At 39.2% G+C, this 6,831-nt stretch overlaps 1 long non-coding RNA gene across 1 annotated transcript; it reads right to left on the bottom strand.

Moving 5' to 3' along the window:
• Positions 1 to 4,094: 4,094 nt before the first annotated feature.
• On the bottom strand, positions 4,095 to 4,406 carry LOC104808424. The gene is made up of 3 exons (XR_770938.2): positions 4,373 to 4,406; positions 4,201 to 4,300; positions 4,095 to 4,132 (listed from the first exon to the last, which is right to left on the bottom strand). It is a non-coding gene; the product is annotated as an uncharacterized LOC104808424 (long non-coding RNA).
• Positions 4,407 to 6,831: the final 2,425 nt, after the last annotated feature.

Genomic DNA, 6,831 nt, shown 5'->3' with positions numbered 1-6,831 from the left:
GATGAGGCCCATCACCCTCGATTTTTTGGGACAGACGACTTTGTTTTGCCTTGGAACTCTTGTTCTTGAAATGGTCTGAGTTCCAATGCGAAAGAAGCTGCTGGTACAAGTCATTTGTTGCCCACTCCGGTGGCAGTCCATGCAGCTGATGACGGCGTTTGGCATTGTTCATCATTTGTTTCAACCGCTGCATACCCACCTGGTTGAACTCTTTGTAAACTTTGACAAAGACTTTATCGGTGTGGCTTTTTTTCCACCGAAAAGATTGCTTTAAAAAAAATTAGAGTTAGTGATTATTTATTTTATTTAAATAAAATTTTAAAAATATAACTTACGATGAACGAAATGCCACCAAGAACGTTTGATGTTGTCCGGTACCACCGTCCAACAGTAATAGAGTTGAGGAAAATTTGACGTTATTATTGCTGTAAATTTTTTCCTCAAATCTTTATCGTTAACCCCGAATCTAATTATAGTAACAATTTATTAATATTAACTAATAATATAATTTAAAATAAATATTGAAATAATTTAATTTATAAATTACCATAACGCCCCGTCAAGTTCGGGATCAATTAGCGGGACCTCGCGAGTGTCGAAGGAATTTAAAATTTCCTCTACCTCCTCCAGAGTTATATCAGTCTCTGGGAAAAGTGGAGGAGCGTCCACCGGTTCCGGAAGACGAGAAGGTGGTGGTGGCGGCGGGGGGGGGGCTCCAGAAGAACCCGCTAACAATCCTCCGGAACCAGAAAATCGCCTACGAAACTGTAAAAAAACAATAGTTAGTTATTAATACAGAACATAAATATTAAAGAATTGAACAAGAATTGAAAACCAATTACCATTTTGTGATTTTTTTTTTGGTTGAGTTTTTTTTTTTGCTTGTTTTTTTTTTTGAGATGTTGGAATGATGGAGAAGAATGGGGCCGCTCGCCCTTATATAATCAAAAATTCCAACGGATTTCCAACGGGTATCCGTTGGAAATTTCTGGGCGCATTTAATGTTGTCTGATAAATTCCAACGGATGCCCGTTATAATCTTCATTTCCAACGGATGCTGGAATGACGCGATGGACGCCAGGTGCGTCGAACGGATTTAATGCTTCAAAAATTCCAACGGATGCCCGTTGAAAATTAAGAATGTAACGGGCATCCGTTGGAATTTATCAGCGGATTCAATGTTTCAACTATTACAACGGGTGTCCGTTGGAACTTTCCAACGGATATCCGTTGTAATTCTGCGTACAACTTACCACCTGAGATGTGCATGAAAAGAGAATTTATGTTTTTGACATTGTTGATTCCTGGGCCAGAACATCCGAAGAAGAGTTTTGATGTGTATTTACAGCCGCTCATTAAGGAGTTGAAGGATTTGTGGGACATTGGAGTCCCTGCTTATGACGTAAGTGTGAAACAAAATTTTACACTGAGAGCGGTTTTTCTTTGGACGATCAGTGATTTTCCGGCGTATGGCATGCTATCGGGATGGAGCACACATGGAAGACTTGCATGTCCGTTTTGCATGGAGGAAACAGAAGCGTTTCAGTTGAGACATGGGAGAAAGTCGTGCTGGTTTGACTGTCATCGCAGATTTCTTCGAAGGAATCATCCGTTCAGACAAAATCGTACGCTTTTTACCAAAGGTAAAATCGTTACTGAGGAAGGTCCTGTTATGCAAACCGGGGAGCAAATTTATTCTGAGCGAATAAATAGTGGATATTTGGATGATTTGGAAGCTTCTGTGCATTGTGGAGGAAATTTTGGGCATAAGAAGTGCAAAGGATTTGGTGATTGGCATAACTGGTATAAGCGTAGTATTTTTTGGGATTTGCCTTACTGGAGTTCGCTAACGCTTCGACACAATCTGGATGTTATGCATATAGAGAAAAACTTTTTTGATAACATCATCAACACCGTTCTGAATGTGCCAGGGAGAAGTAAAGATAACATCAACTCGAGGAAGGACTTGAAAGATATATGCAAGAGAAAAGAGTTGGAGTTGACACGTGATGGTCACGCACCTGTGCCGATATTCAGACTCACAAAACCAGGTAAAACGGTGTTGTTTAAATGGTTAAAAGAAGAGGTTAAATTCCCTGATGGATATGCATCCAAATTGGCGCGATGTGTTGATACTGATTCATTAAAACTTATGGGAATGAAGAGTCATGATTGCCATGTATTCATGCAAATACTTATTCCTATTGCATTTGCGGAGCTATTGAAACCGAGTGTCCACGGAGCGTTATGCGGTATCAGCACATTTTTTCGAGATATATGTGCAAGATCTCTGAGAATAAGTAATGTAGAGGTTTTGAAAGGCAACATTCCTGAGATACTTTGCGCATTGGAAAAGGTATTTCCACCTTCATTTTTTGATGTGATGGAACATTTACCTATTCATTTACCAGATGAGGCGATATACGGTGGTCCAGTACAGTTTAGATGGATGTATCCATTTGAGCGATTTTTTTTCCATCTGAAGAAGAAGGCAAAAAACAAAGCAGCATTGGAAGGATCTATCGTCAAACAGTATTTGTTAGAGGAGATCTCCTACTTCAGTTCTTTCTATTTTGAATCTCATATTCAGACGAAGACAAGGAGGGCTATCAACGAAGACGATAGAAGTTATCTCTACCACTATGATTCATGTTTCGGACTTATTCCCGAAAGTTTTCAGCCTACTGGACGCCTCGGAGGCAAATCTGAAGAATATTGGTTAACTGTACAAGAGTACAATCACATCGCCACATATATACTGTTGAATTGTGAAGAACTTAAGCCATACGAAAGGTACACATTTTTTAATCTTAGATGTGATTAGAAATTAATTAATTACATATTTGCTAACGACATGTTTTTAAGACTTTTTGACGAGGATGTTTTGGCAACATATCCTAATCTATGTGGGGAGGAACTTGAAGGAATGAAGGAACAACATTATGCATCTTGGCTTCGAGACTACGTAAGTATTCTAGCTATATATGTATGTACGTGTATGTATTTGTGTATTAATTTAATTTTTATGCGCAGATTCAGTCATGCAGTGATAGAATTCCGGCATGGATCAGAGATATATCACATGGACCTAGAAGAAAAGTCATTTGCTGGCCGATAATGTTCACCCGAGGATACACGTTTCACACTTACGATCATGGAAAACATAAAATGTAACGGGCATCCGTTGGAATTTATCAGCGGATTCAATGTTTCAACAATTACAACGGTCGTCCGTTGGAATTTTCCAACGGGTGTCCGTTGGAATTCTGGTGTCGATTCAATTGGTGCGCTTGGATTCCAACGGATGTCCGTTGGAATTTTACAATTTTTAAAAAAAAAATAAAAAAAAATATGATAGATTTTTCAAAATACAAATACATATGAAAACAATAAAAACAAATAAGTCTATATAGAATCTTCATCACTTTCATCATCCGGAGTTGTATCATGGTCCGAAACGAATTCGTCTATATCGTCTTGTACGTGTAACGAATCATCAAGTAACTCGTCGTCTATGTCAGGAAGTGCAAGTGTCTCGTCGTAATCATCATCTAGTCGGATGGGAAGAACCGGATCTTCGAGTTGCTCTTGCATTGGTTCATCGAGATCTTGTGTTGTCGACGACGAATCCACGATAATTAATCTTCGTGGGTTAATCTTCAAAACAGCCGACCATTGATCTTCCCGTCGCCGTTTCACCGATGTCGCAGAATGTTTCGGATATGGAATGAAGCATACCTGGTCTGCTTGATCTGAAAGTATAAAAGGATCGTACTTTGCATATGAACGTTTCGGGTTTATGTCAATACCTCCCCATCGATTTTTCCGTGAGTCGCGTCCCGACGTTGTATCAAACCAGTCACATCTGAATATGATTGTTTTCAACCCGACTAATCCTGGCTGGATACTGGAGTTGGAAAATCTGACGAAGAACTCCAAAGAAATCATGATCTTCCGATGACCCGCTTTTTATACAAACTCCGTAATTGAACGTGGATTTATGTTTTCCATGATCGTAAGTGTGAAACGTGTATCCTCGGGTGAACATTATCGGCCAGCAAATGACTTTTCTTCCAGGTCCATGTGATATATCTCTGATCCATGCCGGAATTCTATCACTGCATGACTGAATCTGCGCATAAAAATTAAATTAATACACAAATACATACACGTACATACATATATAGCTAGAATACTTACGTAGTCTCGAAGCCAAGATGCATAATGTTGTTCCTTCATTCCTTCAAGTTCCTCCCCACTTAGATTAGGATATGTTGCCAAAACATCCTCGTCAAAAAGTCTTAAAAATATGTTGTTAGCAAATATGTAATTAATTAATTTCTAATCACATCTAAGATTAAAAAATGTGTACCTTTCGTATGGCTTAAGTTCTTCACAATTCAACAATATATATGTGGCGATGTGATTATACTCTTGTACAGTTAACCAATATTCTTCAGATTTGCCTCCGAGGCGTCCAGTAGGCTGAAAACTTTCGGGAATAAGTCCGAAACATGAATCATAGTGGTAGAGATAACTTCTATCGTCTTCGTTGATAGCCCTCCTTGTCTTCGTTTGAATATGAGATTCAAAATAGAAAGAACTGAAGTAGGAGATCTCCTCTTACAAATACTGTTTGACGATAGATCCTTCCACTACTGCTTTGTTTTTTGCCTTCTTCTTTAGATGGAAAAAAAATCGCTCAAATGGATACATCCATCTAAACTGTACTGGATCACCGTATATCGCCTCATCTGATAAATGAATAGGTAAATGTTCCATCACATCAAAAAATGAAGGTGGAAATACCTTTTCCAATGCGCAAAGTATCTCAGGAATGTTGCCTTTCAAAACCTCTACATTACTTCTTCTCAGAGATCTTGCACATATATCTCGAAAGAATGTGCTGATACCGCATAACGCTCCGTGGACACTGGGTTTCAATAGCTCCGCAAATGCAATAGGAATAAGTCTTTGCATGAATACATGGCAATCATGACTCTTCATTCCCATAAGTTTTAATGAATCAGTATCAACACATCGCGCCAATTTGGATGCATATCCATCAGGGAATTTAACCTCTTCTTTTAACCATTTAAACAAGACCGTTTTACCTGGTTTTGTGAGTCTGAATATCGGCACAGGTGCGTGACCATCACGTGTCAACTCCAACTCTTTTCTCTTGCATATATCTTTCAAGTCCTTCCTCGAGTTGATGTTATCTTTACTTCTCCCTGGCACATTCAGAACAATGTTGATGATGTTATCAAAAAAGTTTTTCTCTATATGCATAACATCCAGATTGTGTCGAAGCGTTAGCGAACTCCAGTAAGGCAAATCCCAAAAAATACTACGCTTATACCAGTTATGCCAATCACCAAATCCTTTGCACTTCTTATGCCCAAAATTTCCTCCACAATGCACAGAAGATTCCAAATCATCCAAATATCCACTATTTATTCGCTCAGAATAAATTTGCTCTCCGGTTTGCATAACAGGACCTTCCTCAGTAACGATTTTACCTTTGGTAAAAAGCGTACGATTTTGTCTGAACGGATGATTCCTTGGAAGAAATCTGCGATGACAGTCAAACCAGCACGACTTTCTCCCATGTCTCAACTGAAACGCTTCTGTTTCCTCCATGCAAAACGGACATGCAAGTCTTCCATGTGTGCTCCATCCCGATAGCATGCCATACGCCGGAAAATCACTGATCGTCCAAAGAAGAACCACTCTCAGTGTAAAATTTTGTTTCACACTTACGTCGTAAGCAGGGACTCCAATGTCCCACAAATCCTTCAACTCCTTAATGAGCGGCTGTAAATACACATCTAAACTCTTCTTCGGATGTTCTGGCCCAGGAATCAACAATGTCAAAAACATAAATTCTCTTTTCATGCACATCTCAGGTGGTAAGTTGTACGGAGAAAGTATAACTGGCCATAATGAATACTGCATGCCAGACTGTCCGTACGGACTAAATCCATCAGTACACAAACAAAGATACACATTCCTAGGCTCAGCAGCGAATTGAGGAAATACCATGTCGAAGTTTTTCCACGCCAAAGCATCATATGGATGTTGCATTTCTCCATCAACGGTAGAATGCGAGGCATGCCATCTCATATGCGAAGCCGTTTGTTGTGATTCATACAAACGCTTCAATCTGTACGATACCGGCATATAGAACATCTTTTTATACGGAGTTTGTCTCCGTACATTCTTACTCGGACGGTATCTGTTAGTCCCACAGAATTTACACCTAACCAATTCTTTTTCTTCACCCCAGTACAGCATGCAACCATTTTTGCAAACATCAATCTTTTCATAAGGCATTCCCAAATTCTTCAACATAGCCTTCGTATCATAATACGATTCTGGAGCTTCGTTATTTTCAGGTAAATATTCACGCAACGTTTGACAAAATGAATCCATGCAACTTTCGGTGACATTGTAATCCGTTTTCATACTCATCAATCTTGATGCAAGAGATAAACGTGACTGACCTTCTTTACATCCTTCATAGATAGGATGATTTGCCATATCCAACATGTCGAAAAACCATTTTGTTTCGACGTTTGGCTCCTCCTGATCTTGTGATAAGTTTTGCTCAGCCAATGGCGCCCCAGGAAAAGCATCTGTCACCATTTCAACATAAGGATTTCTTACATCTTCATCTACATCATACCTCTGCTCGGCCGAGACATGTTGTCCCGTTGTGATTGTCCGAACTTCTTCTCCATGAAATCGCCAAATATAATAATCTTCGACAAATCCCCTTCGAAATAGATGTTTACAAACATCTTATGGACTGCGATATTTAAAATTGAG

Source organism: Tarenaya hassleriana, unplaced genomic scaffold (genome assembly GCF_000463585.1).
Source record: "Tarenaya hassleriana unplaced genomic scaffold, ASM46358v1 Cleome143, whole genome shotgun sequence".
NCBI lineage: Eukaryota > Viridiplantae > Streptophyta > Magnoliopsida > Brassicales > Cleomaceae > Tarenaya > Tarenaya hassleriana.
Note: the sequence above shows the minus strand (reverse complement) of the source record. Positions and strands in the feature narration are given on the sequence as shown.